This window comes from Schistocerca piceifrons, chromosome X, assembly GCF_021461385.2.
Source record: "Schistocerca piceifrons isolate TAMUIC-IGC-003096 chromosome X, iqSchPice1.1, whole genome shotgun sequence".
In the NCBI taxonomy this organism is placed as follows: Eukaryota; Metazoa; Arthropoda; class Insecta; order Orthoptera; family Acrididae; genus Schistocerca; species Schistocerca piceifrons.
The window spans coordinates 696230438-696250262 of NC_060149.1; the positions used below are offsets into that span (position 1 = coordinate 696230438).

The window sequence follows — 19825 nt, forward strand, 5'->3', positions numbered from 1 at the left end:
CTCACGGAATGTTACTGATATCTGCAGACGTAATATAAAATGTAAATTTGGAAAGTGAGGGAAATAAAAAGTGTTTCGAAAATAAGGGGTATCTTGCAATGTGTGGTGTATAAGAAAAATGCCAGGGTTATTTGGAAAGCAAGGACCGATCGGGAACGAATTGGAAACCACAGCGAAAATCCGAAGAGACTTCGCACAGATGTGTTAGGCAGCGTCTCTAGTATGGTCGCCGATTACGTCATGTCGCTCTTTTCCGTTTTGAGCGTACAGTGAGCATGTAAAGGTGCCTAATAATAGTCTTTCCCGCCTAGTACAGGGTGACGATTACTGAACTATATGAAATAAAATCGTCATAACTTCTGGACGGTTTGCGTTAGGACGTTCAAACTGCATGGTTGGCCACATTGCATGATGGGAATTAGTATGTGCTATACGATTTGTTTTAGCGACAAAGCCCACTTTCATTTGGAGGGGTTCGTCAAAAAGCAAAACCGGCGCATTTGGGGGCTGAGAATCCGAATTTCGCGATCGAAAAGTTTCTCCACTGTCAATGGGTGACTGTCCAGTGTGCAATTTCCAGTCACGGAATAATCGGTGCGATATTCCTTGACGGCACGGTGACTACCGAACGGTACGTGAAGATTTTGGAAGATGATTTCATCCCCTTTATCTAAAGTGACAAGATGTGGTTCATGGAAGACCGAAGCTCGACCCCATCGAAGCATGAGAGTGTTTGATGTCCTAGAGGAGCGCTTTGTGGATTGCATTCTGGCTCTGGGGTACCCAGAGACCACTGGCATTGGCCTCTATTGGCCGCCATATTTTTCGGATCTGAACACATTCGCCTCCTTTTTCTGGGTCTGTAATAAAGACAAGGTGTACAATAATAACCCCATACCCACTGCTGAGCTGAAAGTAGCCATTCATGAGGTCATAGACAACATCGATGTCCCGACACTTCAGTGTCTCATGTAGGATTTTGTTATTCGTCTGCGCCACACCATCGCCAATGATGGCAGGCATATCGAACATGTCATAACGTAAATCCGAATATCTGTAGCGACGTTTACATAGTTTGTAACTAATTTGTGTTTTTTTTTTTATTTAATTTCATTATTGTCACCCTGTGTGAGGGCCTGGTGAAAAATTTCACCTGATGTCATGCAGCCCACGTAACACAACTGTCATGAGTTTCCTTCTTAATGACAATTCTCGGCCGCACTCTGCAGAGGCAATAAAGATGCTCCCATAGCCTTTTCGATGGAGGATCACTCACAATACAGCCCGCAATTGGCTACACCTGAGTTTCATCTGTGCTGACGTGAACAGCTGGCTATGAAGAAAACATAGTGGCACAGACAACGAGCTATAGACCATCGTAGAGAGTTGGCGGAAAGCACTGGCCGCTGCCCTCTGTGACTAGAATATTGGAAATTTCTCACGACGCTACGAGAAATGTGTAAGTCGGAGCGGCGACTATGTAGAGAAATAGCTGGAATGTGTAGCTAACCGTTTCTGATTTTTACAGTGGTTACCATTTTGCGACCGAGCGGACTTTGCTTTCGGAATAACACCCGTACACTTATGTTGTTTTTAAATCTGTGTTTTATTTGCAAAATAAATAGTGACAAAAATTAATTTGTTCATTTAAGCCACTGTGCTGATAGGTATTCTGTAAATGACAAGCTTGCACCCATGCACATAAAAGATACGAGTACATGTAGCCTGTAAATTCACTCATTTCACGTCGCTTCGACATGGAGCATATACCAATCTTGTATGCCTTTACCTAAATACTGCTCAGACATACTGGATTATACATCGGGTCGGTATATAATACGCCGGTTCGAGTGATGGTAAAATAATTAGCTTCGCAGATTAGTTTGAAAAGAATGGTGAGAGAATACGCTTGGGATACATTCGAGAAAATGCATGTAAACCTACACAGAAAATCTTGTATGCCTTTACCTAAATACTGCTCAGACATACTGGATTATACATCGGCTCGGACTATAATACGCCGGTGCGAGTGATGGTAAAATAATTAGCTTCGCAGATTAGTTTGGAAAGAATGGTGAGAGATTACGCTTGGGATACATTCGAGAAAATGCATGTAAACCTACACAGAAAATTGTATGACCCAGATTTAAGGTCTGTTTTCCAGTCTCCAGAATATCGTTCCGGCAGAGAGAGTAATTTGAACTTGGAATTGGATTAACAATCATTCGCTCATAGACGTACTTGAATTCATTCTTCTTCTAGTCCATTCGCGGATGGCACGGAAAGACATCCTAACAATATGATGGAAATAGAAATTGTTACTTGGCCGAGCGGCTTGAGGCTTCATGTCACGGACTGCGCGACCCCTCCCGCCGGAAGTTCGAGTCCTCCCTCGGGCATGGTTGTATGTGCTATTCTTAGCATAAGTTGGTTTAAGTAGTGTGTAAGACTAGAGACCAATGACCTCAGCAGTTTGCTTCCATAGGACGTCACTCACATTTGAACATTTTTTGAAGGTGTTACACCGTAATGCAGCAATCAGACATTTGTCAAACTTTGGCCATGCGTTGATCATACACACATCACAAAAAGTTTTGCATCATTTCGGTTCCGAGAGTTCCGAAATCTGTACAGAAAATTAGAATAGAGATCAACATAAACATCATTTCCACCCTCTTTTATTGCTCATGAAAACCACACATTGCATTTTGTATCACCTTACAGCGAGACCTACTCTCGTGAGGACTGGGTGTTGTGTGATGTCCTTCGGCTAGTTAGGTTTAAGTAGTTCTAAGTTCTAGGGGACTGATGACCATAGATGTTAAGTCCCATAGTGCTCAGAACCATTTTTGAACAGCGAGGCCTTCAGACGTGGTGGTCCAGATTGCTGTACACACCGGTACCTCTAATACCCAGTAGGACGTCCCTTTCATTGATGCATGCCTGTATTCGTCATGTCATACTATCCACAAGTTCATGAAGGCATTGTTGTTTCAGATTGTCCCACTCCTCAACCGAGATTCGGCGTGTGCATAAACAGTCCTTTTCTATCTATCGCAGGCATGTTCGATAGTGTTCATGCCTGGAGAACACGCTGGCCACTCTAGTCGAGCGATCCTGATGGAGGTCATTCACAAGATGTGCACGATGGAGCGTGAATTGTCGTCCATGAAGACGAATGCCTCGCCAACATGCTTCCGATATGGTTGCACTATCGGTCAGTGAATGGCATTCACGTATCTTACAGCCGTTACGGCGCCTTCCCTGACCACCAGCGGCGAACATCGGCCCCACATAATGCCATACGAAAACATCAGGGAACCTCCACCTTGCTGCACTCGCTGGACAGTGTGTCTAAGGCGTTCAGCCTGACCGAGTTGCCTCCAAACACGTCTCCGAAGGTTCTGGTTGAAGGCATATGCGACACTCATCGGTGAAGAGAACGTGATGCCAATCCTGAGCGGTCCATTCGACATGTTGTTGGGAAAATTTGTACCACTCTGCATGGTCTCGTGATTTCAAAGATGGACCTCGCCATGGACGTCGGGAGTGAAGTTGGGCATCATGCAACATATTGCGCACAGTTTGAGTAGTAACACGACGTCCTGTGGCTGCACGAAAGGTATTATTCAACATGTTGGCGTTGGTGTCAGGTTACCTCCAAGCTATAATCCGTAGGTAGCGCTCATCCACTGCAGTAGTAGCCCTTGGGCGGCCTGAGCGAGGCATGTCATCGACAGTTCCTGTATCTCCGAATCTCCTCCATGTCCAAACAATATCGCTTTGGTTCACTCCGAGACGCCTGGACACTTCCCTTGTTGAGAACCATTCCTGGCACAAATTAAAAATGCGGACGTGATCTAAATGCGGTATTTACCGTCTAGGCATGATTGAACTACAGAAAACACGAGCCGTGCACCTCCTTCTTGGTCGAATGGCTGGAACTGATCGGCTTTCGGACCCCCTCCGTCTAATAGGCGCTGCTCATGCATGGATGTTTACATCTTTGGGCGGGTTTAGTGACATCTCTGAACAGTCAAATGGACTGTGTCTGTGATACAATATCCACAGTCAACGTCTGTCTTCATGAGTTCTGAGAACCGGGGTGATGCAAAACTTTTGTGATGTGTGTAACAAGTATTAAATAATTGAACTTCCATTCCATTCGGAACTGATGTTCATCTTCAACATAAGTATGATGTGTGACCCCACAGGCAGAAATATACCCCTGTATTCATTGTGGCATCGAACTAACAGCCATCAAGTATCATCTTCAGGAATTTCTTTACATTTATGGAACAAGCTGTATCAGCTCATGAAGATTGCTGTGAAGTATATGTCTTTCGATGGAATCCCAGTCATGGTCTGTGGGTGATACATCAGGGACACAGGATGACTAGTCATGTATCCGTACATTCCTCAAAATGTCTGCTATGTGAACTGTGGTCTGGCTTCTTACGAGGAATATGCCGATTGGTATACTGGTCATGAAGCGTATGACAAGAGCATTTACCAGTTTTGCAACTTTTCGATGGTCATTCAGCCTCCCATCAACAATTACCAAATCTATCCTGTTGTAATATCCAATAGCCTTCTACACAGCGATTTTAGGGTTGGAGAAGTATGCACCGTGGCAGTGGCTGCTGCCTAGCCCTATCATCTGGTCGTCGGCAGGAAGTTTTGTGTCTATGTGACTGCCGCAAACACAAGCGATACTCCTCGCTGAACAGTAGAGAACGATACTCAGCTTGTCAGTGGACTCTGGCTCTGCACCATGCAAGTCTCTGTTGTTTGTGTTGTGTACGACTTCGTACGCAGCAGTAAGAAGAGATGGGCTAAAGAGTGGTGTAGTTACTGTTGTTGTAGGTAAGCAGGACAGGAGGAAAAATGATGAGCGAACAAGCACATAAAGTAAACAAAAGCTTTACTTAACTGGTAGCTTTTTCCAAGCATACGAAGACTCATTACAAATAATTCAGCAAGCAGTAGAGTCTAGCTAATACAATAGTAACAAGGATGAGGCTCTTTGAAATAAAGCGGAGCCGCGACTAGGCGGCGTCTGCGTAGCGTCACGTAGCGAAGTGGCTCCGAGCGCGAGTTGGCTGTGTGGGTACCGCCGGGCGCGCTGCATTGCAGCGGGAGAGGACGCTCGTATTCCAGAGCCGCTGGAGGCGTAGTGCAGCACGCGTGCTCCGTTGGGTCCGCCGGATCTCGCGCAACTGCTATCGGCGTCTGACGGACTCTTTCAGTTGCACTGGAAACTTTGAGACGCCTGTAGGGTGGTAATCGATACGTGGTACCACAGTCTGTGGTATGGTATCAGCAGCAAACCAAATATGACAAATCGACATCTCAACTCAGTTTCTAGTTATCTATTCCCAACTGTTAGTGGCGACCCTGTAACGGGACATCCTCCTATATCATCAAATTTCCTCAACAGCAGTAGTCGATACCAGAAATATTTTTCGATTTTTGGACAGGTCAGTATTATCTCAGCTCCTTTTCTGAAAAGGTTCATAAAATTCTATACACAATATATTACATTTCAAGCTAAAATTTATGAAAAGGAATTATTGTATTTTTGTTGTTACAATCGAAATATACTAGCTCTGAACGTACAGTTAATTTTTTTAGAAAAACATTTGAAATTACGAAATATTTGCAGACTTAAGTTTAACTCCGTCTCGTACTGTTTATTATGTTTATTTCTGGATTCATTTATTATATATTAATTTAAACTAATAGAAATTCATTTGTCAGGAAAAAGTGCAAACCATTTGAAATATTGTTATTATCGCACAGTGAGGTGGTAGTAAGCATGCCTCTTATGTGATCGGACGTATTTTTGTATTTTGCACGAAAAATGTAATTTCGGCTTTGTTAAATGAAAATTCAAAAGACAGTGTGATATGGTAAAATGTGAGAGAATAAATTATCGTGAAAACAAAAATTCTGCAGAGACATTCTTCAAAATTATTTAGATTAATTGAACCTTGAGAACCTAAAATGTAAGAACTTCAGCTTCTACAATCAGACCCCTAGAGATGAATAACTGGAGCCAACTGTAGTAGAAAAGACAAGTAAAACGTTTATTCTAAATCTCACTCCTCTCGAATATTCTCAAAAGACTTCACCATCGTGGACAGTAGCTACTATAAGAAAGGGAGAGGTAGATTACAACCCTCTCTCTGACTTTAAACTCTGCATGGATTTCAGCTGTTGTGTCATCGGTCTATTTGTCAGAGTCAGTTGAAAAATCTTGTAATTTTCTCATGGTGTAGTCTTTCTGGTTGGATCCATGCCCACTCGTCCTGCCACACTGTTGCTCTAAGTCCACTTCGTCACCACTCGTACTGCAGTCCTAGCTCAACAGTCAACTATTTGTGCGATCTGTCGATGTATTATTCTCATGCACCTCATGCCAATGATTCGACCTTCCTAAAAGTCCGACAGATGTTGATAAGATATACACTACTGGCCATTAAAATTGCTACACCAAGAAGAAATGCAGATGATAAAGGGGTATACATTGGACAAATATGTTATACTAGAACTGACATGTGATTACATTTTCACGCAATTTGGGTGCATCGTTCCTGAGAAATCAGTACCCAGAAAAACCACCTGTGGCCGTAATAACGGCCTTGCAAGGCCTGGGCATTGAGTCAAACAGAGCTTGGATGACATGTACAAGTACAGCTGCCCATGCAGCTTCAACATGATACCACAGTTTATCATGAGTAGTGACTGGCATATTGTGATGAGCCAGTTGCACGGCCACCATTGACCAGACGTTTTCAACTGGTGAGAGATCTGTAGAATGTGCTGGCCAGGGCAGCAGTCGAACATTTTCTGTATTCAGAAAGGCTCATACAGGACCTGCAACATGCGGTCGTGCATTATCCTGCTGAAATGTAAGGTTTCGCAGGGATCGAATGAAGGGTAGATCCACGGGTCTAATACATCTGAAATGTAACGTCCACTGTTCAAAGTGCCGTCAATGCGAAAAAGAGGTGACCGAGACGTGTAACCAATGGCACCCCATACCATCACGCCGGGTGATACGCCAGTATGGCGATGACGAATACATGCTTCCAATGTGCGTTCACCGCGATGTCACCAAACACGGATGGGACCATCATGGTGCTGTAAACAGAGCCTGGAGTCAATCGAAAAAATGACGTTTGGCATTCGTGCACCCTGGTTCGTCGCTGACTACACCATCGCAGGGGCTCATATCTGGTCTCCGAACTGATAGTCCATGCTGCTGCAAACGTCGTCGAACTGCTCGTGCAGATGGTTGTTGTCTTGCAAACGTCCCCATCTGTTGACTCAGGGATCGAGACGTAGCTGCACGATCTGTTACAGCCATGCGGATAAGATGCCTGTCACTCGATTGCTAGTGATACGAGGCCGTTGGGATCCAGTACGGCGTTCCGTATTACCCTCCTGAAACTACCGATTCCATATTGTGCTAACAGTCATTGGATCCCGAACAACGCGAGCAGCAATGTCGCGATACGATAAACCGCAATCGCGATAGGCTACGATCCGACCTTTATCAAAGTCGGAAACGTGATGGTAAGCATTTCTCCTCCTTAACACGAGGCATCACAACAACGTTTCACCAGGCAACGCTGGTCAACTGCTGGTTGTGTATGAGAAATCGGTTGGAAACTTTCCTCATGTCAGCATGTTGTAGGTGTCGCCACCGGCGCCAACCTTGTGTGAATGCTCTGAAAAACTAATTATTTGCATATCACAGCATTTTCTTCCTCTCGGTTAAATTTCGCGTCTGTAGCACGTCATCTTCCTGGTGTAGCAATTTTAATGGCCAGTAGTGTTCTTGCACGTCCTCTGTGCATCCTGTGTTACGATGTCCACCTGAAAAGTTTCAGTAACGTTACGCTCAAGCAACAGCCATCATATGAGCACACCCTCATCTGTAGGACAAGCTTTTCTCTGTACTGAAAATAATCCCGTGTTAGCGTGAACTCTTAGTCAAAATATCGAACAGCCATGGAAACTGTGGTGTCTTCCCAAGTGCGAGGTGCCAAATCATGGTTGGTAGCTCGCAACGTAACCAGAAGAGAAGCCGCAAGCCGTATCGACGAATGAGCGACACTGGCGTGGCCACGCCCAGAGACGTTTCGCTACGCCGCCGAAACCTCTCTTCTACTTACGGCCGAGTACAGTACCGTTCAGCCCAGTCTGCCATCATCGAGTAAGACGACAACTTCGTCTTCTAGTGATCCCTCTGTGTGATCAATGTATTAGGCAGAACTGTAATCGAAAGCTGTTGTTAAATGTTCACTAAGTGAGACCCTCGTGTTTTGTCCGTATCGACTGATACGTTAATGTTCAGAAACAGTTGTAAATAATAATGACATTTCTGTGGAAACGGATTGTACAAAGCTAAGTAATGTTTGTTATCTATGTTATAATAAAGTGAACTGATATTTTACGTGTTATATGGTCCAAACGGTCTCTCCTGCACCAAAACAGAAGAACGCACCGTTTAACTGACAAGCGTATTTTCGTCCGGTACAACAGACATACTAGAGTATCAGTTTCTGTCATTGCGTTTAATGCAATAACATGTGTACTCTGGAATGCTATTGATACTCGTTTACAGATAATAACAGTAAAGGCGTGTGACAAGGGCCTCCCGTCGGGTAGACCACTCGCCTGGTGCAAGTCTTTCGATTTGACGCCACTTCGGCGACTTGCGCGTCGATGGGGATGAAGTGATGATTATTAGGACAACACAACACCCAGTCCCGACCCAGCCGGGAATCGAACCCGGGCCCTTAGGATTGACAGTCTGTCGCGCTGACCACTCAGCTACCGGGGGCTAACGGTTTACACATTATGGATATAGTTGTAGTTTGTTAATACATAATTCTACACCCCCTATTGCCACCTCCGTTTTGTAGTACTTGCATTTTACTCATTGCAGACATCTTTTACTTCTTTGTAGCTTACACGAAGTCGAAAATTAGAAGTATTCAGTGATAAGCAGTTTTAACACAAAATCCCTAAAACGTATAATCGTGGTTTATAAATGAAATATATACACAGTTGCGAATACGAACAACCACCAGCTGTACAAGGGAATGACGGCAGTGGAAATTTGTGCCACACCGTGACTCAAACCGGGATTTCCCGATTTACGCGAGCGGCCGCCTTAACCAGTTATGGCTATTCGTGCACAACTCATGGGGTGACCCAAACTCCCATACGTCACCGTTCCTTCGTCACAGACCGGACTCCTATGCACAGGCACTGCAATATCGTACTTTCTAGATTATTATTTATTTATTTCGTGTGAATCGTAATAGTGTCACTTCTACATCCGTGGTACGACGGTAAACTCAGTAAAAATGATAAAAGTGATATTAGCTTCGGCAGGTAAGGAAGATTAAATTTTATCGACCCTTCGACGACGAGGTACTGAAGAAGGAGAGAGAACTCCGGCGAGACAAGAAAGGGGAAAGAAAGCGTCCGTGTCCTTGTCAGAGGCAATATCCCTGCACTTCATTTAAACAAGTTAGGAAACCAACTATTGTCTGAATCTGTATGTCCAGACGTGGGTTTTGAATCCGATTTCCCGCGCAATCAACCCCAGTGCTTCGGCCTTCGTAATTTAACTACTGACGGTACACAAAAATACTCTACAATTGTTTCTCTTGCAGTTGAAATTAAGCTACTTGCTGCTTTCATTGACTTAAATATTGTGCATACACTGATGGTCTCGAACATTATGGCCACTGCCCATCGTGAGACTGATAGCGGGCTGGTGACGTTTCGGGCACGTGACGCAGTAAGGAAAGCATTTAAGTTGAGCAAGATGAATTAGGAATCATTCTAGCAACAAGGTGGACGGCAAGCAGGGAAATCCACAGATGTAGGTAACTTTCAGAAAGGGAAGATTGTTAAGGACCGGCACCTGGGAATGATCCTCTCGGTAACGACGAAACTGGTTGTCTGTCCACGCATTACTGTCATGAGCATCTACGGAAAGTGATTGAAGGACAATGAACCGACGGGCAGGCAACAAGGGACACAACGTCGAAGCCTCGTCACAGTACGTGGAGGTCGGAAGTTTGCCCGCTCTGTAAAGTACGAAGGGTGGCGATCTGTGGTAGATCTGACGACATAGGGAAATGCTGGTGCTGGCACAAGCGCTTCGGAGCACATTCACGAACTACCCTCATTTTTCGACAAGTATATTCATAAATATACAGACGATAGATAGAATGCTATAGTTCTAATTTTCTACCGAAATTAGCTGCTTATTGAGTCGTCACAAAGAGCCATACTTGGAGATATAGGCGTTATGCAGAGTCCCTGGACCACATTTACTGTTGAGTTTCTTGTCATTTGGATCGCCAGTTTCAGTAACTCGTTCGTTGTTGGATATTGTGTGTTTGCTGAATATGTCGCACATTTCAGTGATTTTTCCGGTTGTTTCCTAGTAACAGTTAATCGATTTCATTCATAAAGGGAATACATTTCGCTATAAACGTTAAGTTTCTGTTTTCTGAATGTTTCTTCTGAATGACAGTCGATGAGTCGGTGGAACTAAAAACTAATGAAACTGTTCAGAAATTAGGAAATAACACAAGACGGAATGCAGTCACTCTTATATTCTACACACAGTTATCAAAATAGTGGATTCCAAAATTATATGCAGCTACAGCGCATATAGCTTGCCCTTCGTCGAACTTCGTCGCGGAGTAGATGCATACATATTTTCAACAAAGGATTTGCATACCAGTCTTCACGTAGTTCTGCAAAATGTCCCGTCGTGATGATGGGAGAGCAAATCAACTCATGATTACTTTCGATACAATACTAAACTCCACGGACCTCATATGTAGGCGATCCCTCGCGCATCAGCTGCTTACTCGTCTAACATTTTCTAAATCTTCTTGGTATCGTGGATTGTAACGGAGTCACCTTGGAGGGCGGATCAAGACTTTCGCCTAGGCATTCAATTAGTCACCTAAAATGTCCTTGGTAAGGCCGCGGTGGTCTCGCGGTTCTAGGCGCGCAGTCCGGAACCGCGCGACTGCTACGGTCGCAGGTTCGAATCCTGCCTCGGGCATGGATGTGTGTGATGTCCTTAGGTTAGTTAGGTTTAAGTAGTTCTAAGTTCTAGGGGACTGATGACCACAGCTGTTAAGTCCCATAGTACTCAGAGCCATTTGAACCATTTGTCCTTGGTAATAATCTGTTCATGGAGCATAAGACCATCACAATGTGCTCCGTATTACCATAGAGCCATGTTTACCGGGAGATGGTAGCCATTCTGGCATCCACGAGAACTGTAGCATTTAATCTCTGTTCAGCATGCGACGAGAACTGAACCAATTAACCTGTGTGACTTCTCTCTTGCCTCGTGGAGGCGTTATGCTAAAGATGCTGCACATAGTGTAGATTCATGAATAGTGTGACTATGCCTACATCCGAACATTTTGGATGATTATCAAGAAATCATGGACTATAAAAACTGAAAGGTCTTCTGTGAGTCACTTAAGACAAGCATTGGGATAAATTTCCCGGGAAAGGACCCGCCCATTTATCTTTTCTATCCTTCACTAACCCGAGCTTGTGCTCCTTCTTTCATAATCTCGTCGTTGATCCGGTGTTAAATAGTTATCCTCCTTCCTTCTGTCTAAAACTGATGCAAAACCTAACAGACGTGTCCAGAAATACTTTCCCCAAACACATGCGCTGTATTTGTCAACATGAAGCACGTAAGTTCAAATGACTCTATGGGACTTACATCTGAGGTCATCAGTCCCCTAGACTTAGAACTACTTAAACCTAAGGACATCACACACATCCATGCCTGAGACAGGATTCGAACCTGCGACCGTAGCAGCAGCGCGGTTCCGGAATGAAGCGCCTAGAACCGCTCGGCCACAGCGGCCGGCGAAGCACGTAAGTAGTAAAAAAATATTTACTGTATAAATACACTCACGAGCAAATTCTGTGATGAAAAGTGAAGGCTCTTGTTGTCATACTAAAGAAAATCCAGTCCATGTAGGACAAACTGTGTGAGGGACAATGTGTTGATAACATTGGTTTGGAGACAACGGGTTCAGTCCACGTGACGTGACGTGGCGGTGAAGGTGTGTCCATGACCCATTGTGGTGTGCCCGCTGCCAGCTGCACGCATGTGGCACCCCTGGTTGTGGGTGTTTGTAAAGTCTCGATCTGTGAGTCGCTGGCTGTCGCACAAATCACTCATCAATTCTGTATTGGTCAATTATTGGTGACCAGCTGACTTAGCACAAAACCACTCGCCAATTCTATAACGGGCAAATATTGGTGATCACTTATTTCATCCACAACACCTTCTAATAGGTATTTATACCACACATAACACTACGCATCGCACGCCACGAGCACAGATACTAGCATGGGCGCTGGAACACCGCCATTCCATGCTGGAATCATGGGAACAGGTCATCTCAACGAAGGCATTATGAACACATTGATACAAATGCAAGGTGTCGGAGAAATGTTGCGGCAAATTTCGAGGGGTTGTAGACGGTGTCTTGAGGAACAAATCGAGGATAGGAACCCATGTCCAGAAACGTCATCCAGCGTCGAAGTTGTAGGCGCCTGCGCCAATCACTAGGCTACCCACGTGGTAACAAACGTGATTATACGTCGACAGACCTTAGGCGGAGCGTTTCGCAATTTTGTTTGTTTTTCAATGATCGCGACTGATTGCTACGATCGGCAGTGGAGAAGATGTAGCTAGCTGCTGCTTAGACAGGTCTTGTCTCCTGTCAATGCCATGCTTTGTTGCGTTGGTGGACGACTGTTTCGGACATGCGTTCCCGTCTGCAGTTAACGTTTCTCTTGTATACCGAAAAAAACTGGAGATTTTAGAAGGTTAGAGGAAAAACATAAACTGTGGACGTAAATCGGTGTCCGAAACCGTCTTCCACCGAGGCCACAGACAATGCATCGCATTCACAGGAGACGAGACCATTCTACGCAGGAGCTATCTCCATCTTGTTTACTGCCGATCGTGGCAACTATTCGCGGTCACTGAACAACAAACAAAATTCCACACGTTCGAAGTACGGTTCGTCAGCGTACAAAGTCATGTTTGCTGGCGAAGGGGTGGTCTTGTGGCAGGCACCCTTAAATTCGACGCTCTATAGCGTTGTTGGATGACATTTCCGTACACGGTTTCCTACCCTCGATTTCTTCCCGAAGACCCACTCTACAAACCATCGAAGTTTGTCGTAATATTTCTGGGACACTCTGTAGATGGCAGCATACGATTCGTTGAAAATGATGTAAGGCTGTGCATCCCTCTTACTAGCAGTGTACTGTTCCAACAGATGATTGAGGTAAGCACACCGGACAACGTTAGTCACTCCAAGGGAATATCATGATAATTCCGTGAAACACCTCCTCTGGTCTTGATAATGACATCAGTTCGGCGAGTGGCCGACCAGTGTGGCCGAGCGGTTCTAGGTGCTTCAGTCTGGAACCGAGCGACCACTACGGTCACAGGTTCGAATCCTGCCTCAAGCATGGATGTGTGTAATGTCTTTACGTTAGTTATGTTTACGTAGTTCTAAGTTCTACGGGACTGATGACATCAGACGTTAAGTCCCATAGTGCTCAGAGCCATTTGAAGCATTTCGGCGAGTAGACCATATCCAGCTGAAGCCACTCACTGCTTATTATATCTCTCAGAGCTGCTAATTTGGGGGGGAGGGGGGGGGTTTGATTGCTTACTTTCACCTGCTGTTCTGAAAAGTCTCAGATATTTTTATTGAGATTAGAGTGGGTGAACCCGCAGCTCGTGGTTGTGCGGTAGCGTTCTTGCTTCCCACGCGCGGGTTCCCGGATTCGATTCCCGGCGGGGTCAGGGATTTTCTCTGCCTCGTGATGGCTGGGTGTTGTGCGATGTCCTTAGTTTAGTTAGGTTTAAGTAGTTCTAAGTTCTAGGGGACTGATGACCATAGATGTTAAGTCCCATAGTGCTCAGAGCCATTTGAACCATTTAGAGTGGGTGATTTAGCGGGTCAGTCGAGTTGCAATTGGGTGCGGGTCAGTCGAGTTGCAAAAGGATGCCTAAGTGTTCGTATAATCAGGAACTTATGCGTGTACAGGTGCACAGGTGTGTCGACAACATGCTCATCACGGAGATGTAGAAGAAAGGACAATACTTTGTCACTGAGAATGTTGAAATAAAGACCTACGTTCATGTTCACGAAAACCCATATGAGTGAAGCCAGGTAATGGTCCGAAAAAATGCTCCCAAAACATCACAGAACTTCCTGTGGCCTGAATGAAAGTATCCACACAATGCAGGTAACTTTCCTCGGTGGGCTGTCGGTGTACTCAACGCCCAACATTATTTGAAAACAGACAAATCCCGGTTCAGAGGATCACACAACACTCCTCTACTCAGGTGTTCCCTAGTTTACTGGCATGTGTTGTTTAGCCAACGTAAGTCTGCAGCTTTAGGTGACACTATGAGAAATGACTTTTTGCGCGGTACCCACTCTAAGAATCTATTACATGCATTTTTTTCTTCGCAATGTTCGCTCGGAAACTGGTTGACATAGGCCTGCATTCATAGGCAACAGCAATTCCAGTTCAGTTTAAAATCGGTTGTCATTGAGAATCTCTGGTCCTTGTCGCTTAGGATCTTTTTATGACCACACTTCTTACGCCGTGAGGTACACTATTCCATGTTACAAACTGGACAGTCCGTGTTGATAGACCATCAAATCAATTATATGCGACCATGGATCGACATGGCTCCCCAACAGTTTGGTCATCTCGTAGAGTACATCCCATGTTGCTTCGCCTTCGTAACAATGGCTACAGGAGGTGTTGCCCACTGTTACGTAGGCTTGTGTGATTGTAATCCAGTTGTACATGTGTGTTAGCGTCCGTGTTAGGACAGTAGTGTCCACCATACTAACAACATTTTTTCATTAAAACACTAGAAATGATAACTAGGAAAACAGAAGCTAATATCGGGCTGGAGTTCCTGTTGGGGCATGCATATTGTGAACGAAGGAGGAGATTGTCAAACTCGAGGATATCGTTTTTTCTCCTCTGTTCTTTACAGATTCAGAATATCAAAGAAGACTGATGTGATTAAAAACAGCTCTCTATTTAGCTCGTAAGTATTTCACAGATGTCTGACAAACTACTATGGCTTACGCTACAGGAAAAGTGTGAAAGTATTCAACTAGATTTGCTAGGGCTGTTAGGACAGTGAGGTCCACTCGCTTGTGAAATGGAAATGACAGTGAAAATCATCAATGTTATATTTGCAACACTTAGCTACACATTCCAGCTGCTTCTCTACATAGACGCTGCTTTGATTTAGACATTCGTCGTAGCGTTGTACCAACTTTCCAGTACCTCCGTCATGGAATGCCGCCATCTGTGTTTTCTGCCCATTCTCTACGCTGATCTCCAACACGTTGTCTGCTACAAAACGTTGTCTTCATACACAGAGGTTCATGTAAGTACAGATGAAAATCAGAGAGAGCCAAGTCTGGGCTGTATGGTGGGTGATCAAACACTTCTCATCGAAAAGGCTGTAAGGGCTTCCTTATTGCACCTGCAGTGTGCGAGCTAGAATTATCATAAAGGAGGAAATGCATGAGCGTTACGTTGCGTGGGCTGCACGAAATCATGCGAAATCAGTCACAGGCACTTAAACTTGGCGGCAGATACTATTTTCTAGGCATCTTTACGTCCTCATTGTGCGCTCGGAAATGGAAAGAGGGACGTGACGCGATCGGGGGGAATACTAGGGACACTGCCTAACACATCTATGCAAAGCTTCAGCGGATTCTCACGGTGGTTTCCATTTCGCAATCGATCGGACCTTACTTTCCGAATAGCCCTTGTATTAACATCACTATGAACAACTATATTTTTTAAATAAAGTATGAGTTTCATGTCCATGTAGAAATCAGTCTTTCAATTTTAAAAATAACATATTGTAACTATAGGCAAACATGTTTTCTAGACAAACGCAAGATGACGAAAGGGTTGAACGACCAAGCACAATTTACTTATATTTAATTCGAGGACAATACTTTCCAAAACAATTAGTCTTAAAATTAAAGATTGAAATAGTCTTGTTGGCTAACTGGTAAGCTTGTACACTATGAATGGCTAAACACCTTTTAATCGAAAAGAGGGTTATGAGGCTAAATTGTATCTAGATTGCGGTGGTGAAGATGATGTTTACCAGTCTTCCACGATCAGGTGATAGCAATAGCGGACGACCACAACCGACAACGACGAATTGTGCGTACGAAACGTTGGACGTCAACAAGTAATTCACCCGACCAAGAGATAATTGCTCGGAATATTTTAATAAGTGTTGTTGGTTTGCACCTATATTTAATATTAATGAAGGTACATATCATCTTCTAATTTTAGTTGTCACTTCCAATACTGAACGAAGCTAGAATTTTACATTATACGCTCAAGGTTATCGCTTAATCTTGCTGTGACGTCACGAGTCAGTAATCTGTCAGATTCCATGGAGATTAAGACATATCGCACAAAACCCGCAATACCTACTTAACGAATGAAGTTACATGCAACGGTTTTTCGCACTTTCAAGATCAGAATCCGCGTCTGGCGACAAGAGGTAAAAGAAAACTGGACTCTGGATGAAATCAGGTATGGAAGAAATGGCTTTTCCGGGAGAAAGAACTCACTTCAAAATGCCAAAATTCTGTTAAAATTCCTTAAAATCTCTTGCCAACTTAAATGCCACTCATTTGACCGGGCATTATTTGGAACTTGACAAGAGTGTGCGCTGGGGTTTTGAGAGGTGTATGCTGACATAATTAATATCAGCTGTCCATTGAAAATTTCGAGTAAACCTGTACAAAATAAGTATGTCAAGGTCTAGTACGTGGTTCAACACCACAGTAAACGAAGAAAACTTTTTCTTGTAACTTTTTAGGGTGGGGTCCGTTTTGTGGTGGGAGCCCGTAGCCTACGCACAAATGCGGCCTTTCTTATTACCCCATGACGTTTGGAACACATTTGTTCCACTGATACTGGGTACAAAGTGTCCCATATATCCTCGGAACTTATCCTATGTATGGTGTATTGACACAAAGTTTTCCTCTACGACGTTCATTACCAGATAAACTCAACATTATCCTTTCTCACCCAGTTGCCACTTGACCAGAATGACAGTGCAGCGTTTCATGCAAGTAACTCTTGAGATCTGTGTAGGCAAAGTTTCAGTTGTTTGAGGAAGAACACTGTCTCGTGAATCGTGAGAAGTGTGGAAGTTAATCCAAGGAAAAACCACGTGTCGCTTGTCTACCAGGTCTTTTACAGGCCACACAGAGTCAGATGAGGGAAGCTTGAAACATCACCCCTAGGATTGTTATAAAACCCTCTAAGCAGAAAGTTGTATCTGAATATTTTAACAAATTTTTTTGGTCAGTTAGTCGACATGACCCGGAGCGAGGAACTAAAAGTTGTGAGACCGTCTTTTCGTAATGAGTGTATTACACAAGGGAAATTTCCACGTTGCATCTGGTGATTAGGTCTCTACGTTGGCTTGAAGTACCTGAATAAAACGGTCAGTCAATATTAGGACCGAAATATCAGTGAAAATTTTCTCAAAGACTCAAAATGAAGGAAACTGGACTGTAGTTGGAGTTAAACATACGGATCCGTATCTTGCTAGTGTGTTTCGTGTGATTTGGCGAAGCCTCTTCAGTTCGATTTTGGTTCGTTAAGAATCAGCATCTGGGAAGTGCGCTGTGGACAGAGCGTATCCAGCACCGTCCGGCGGCTAGCGAGACGCCGGGCTGAATGAAGGCGGTTGAATGGGCACGGCCAGAGCCACCTGTGTGCAGGCAGGCCAGGTGAGCGGCGCGCGCTCATTGGTCGCCGGTGACATCATGGCTTATCTGGCGGCGGCTGCCATGCGGTTCGAGCGGGCGGGACCTCGGACCTACCTGTAGGGAGGAGGAGAAGAACACATCGGCCGGCTCCACTTCAGTAAGTGTAGCCTTACAATACGATACGGAGGGCCTCCGCTGCTCGCTGCTAGTGGGGGAGCCAAGCACGCGCGTGCGCTGCCAGAAAAAAACGCTCGTGCGGCGAAAGTGAAAAGCAAAGGGAGGGGGCGGCGCCGCGGAAAATGGATAGGTGACTTTTCCCTCACCCGGCACCCCTCGTGAAAGAAGCCCCTGGGCCCCAAGACACGGACGCGGGCCAAGCGTTGCAGTGTTGTGGTACCTGGTCGCTGGCGCTCTGTGCAACAGCGCAATGCGCCCCATTTGACGAACATCCCGACGTACTGGCTGAATGACGGCGCGGAGACGGCGCCGAAACATGTCCGACTTCACGGATGTAAGTCTTCCAGCTGCACGCCTTAATCTGCAACCACAATTCTGTTTACCGGCTACCCCCAGTCCCATAGTTACTGCGAAGCACAGTGAAATGAGACTAGCATTTGCACCTGTCAAATCGTCCCTCCAAAAGGTTTTCTCTCATGCACCCGCAAATGATACAGGAAAATGCTCAGACTAAGTTGTAACATTTTTGCGAGCAGATATTAATATCGTGTTATAACTGTGGAAATGCTAAGCAACTGAAAGAACGATATTATCTAAGAAATAAATTAATTTCCAATGTTTCAGTAAAATGCTCTAAGAGATGTTCGCTTATTTCACATTACATGACATGCAATAATGGCATTTCGATTTTAAGATTCTCTTTCAATTTTGTAAAGAATTGGCAATACCATCCTTGAAGAAAAAAATAATGAAAGAGGTAATTTATGTCTGTTATTCTGTGAGTATTATTTTTTCTATGCACTCACAAGATAATAAAACAGACAAAAATGAATGAATTTTTAATGAGTATTCAGAAAGAAGTGAAAATGAATTTTCGCATTTACAGATATCTTCAAGATGCACTCTAAGAAAATTTGAGATTTATGCACTATTAGAAATCATTCAGTCCACCAGTTGTGAATATTATTTGAAAAGTCATGGAGGCTGAAAGATTATTTTGCGTTAATGTTCAACCATATACAGGTGAAATTTTGATTTATAATTAAGAGAGCATCTATGTCATACATTTTAAATCAATTAAAATGCCAGAAAAGTTAATTAAACATGGAATATAGTGTTCCTTTCTCTCTCGTTTGAAAACAAAAAACATAAGCTTACCTGAAATGCTGCTTGTACAATTTTTTATCTAACATTTAACAGTACAAAATATATCTCTCACATAAAAAAATTGTGTATCTTCGAGTAAGTGGAATGTTTATACGGTTTAAATCTCTTAGCGATAGGATTGTGGCTATCAGACGTTTGAAATTATTCCAAACTGTTAAAGTAATACTGTCTTGTTGTTTACATGCCAAAGTGTGTTCAGGTATTTTAGTAGTAACTTTCGTTTTCTGGTTGTAGACGTATTCTGTCTCTCAGTCCACTACATTTTATAATCTGCATTTCTTATCTTGATATCAATTATTTGGAAGCATTTTACTGTATCATGCTGAAGTTTCTCATGGTGTCTTACCATAAGTCTATAAATTTCTATGACTTGCAAGGTATGCTTTTTAAAAAGTGGTTCCAAAAAGAAAGAGCTTTTGTTCGTCTTAAAATCATACCTGGTTCAATTACATGTGCATCGACAACTGCTGGTAATAAAATAGCGCATCTATCAGTTGAAAATTGCTTCTTTTACCTCATTAGTCTACAACGGAGATTTCAGTGATATTATGAACATTTTACACATGATGGGTATGCACAACATAATGACT

General features: G+C 43.9%; 1 long non-coding RNA gene across 1 annotated transcript in view; it reads left to right on the plus strand.

Moving 5' to 3' along the window:
* The first annotated feature begins 18066 nt into the window (after positions 1-18066).
* Positions 18067-19825, plus strand: part of LOC124722976 — a 425075-nt gene continuing 423316 nt past the window's right edge. The window contains exon 1 of the long non-coding RNA XR_007006470.1: positions 18067-18402. This is a non-coding gene — a long non-coding RNA (uncharacterized LOC124722976). The remainder of the gene's footprint in view (positions 18403-19825) is intronic.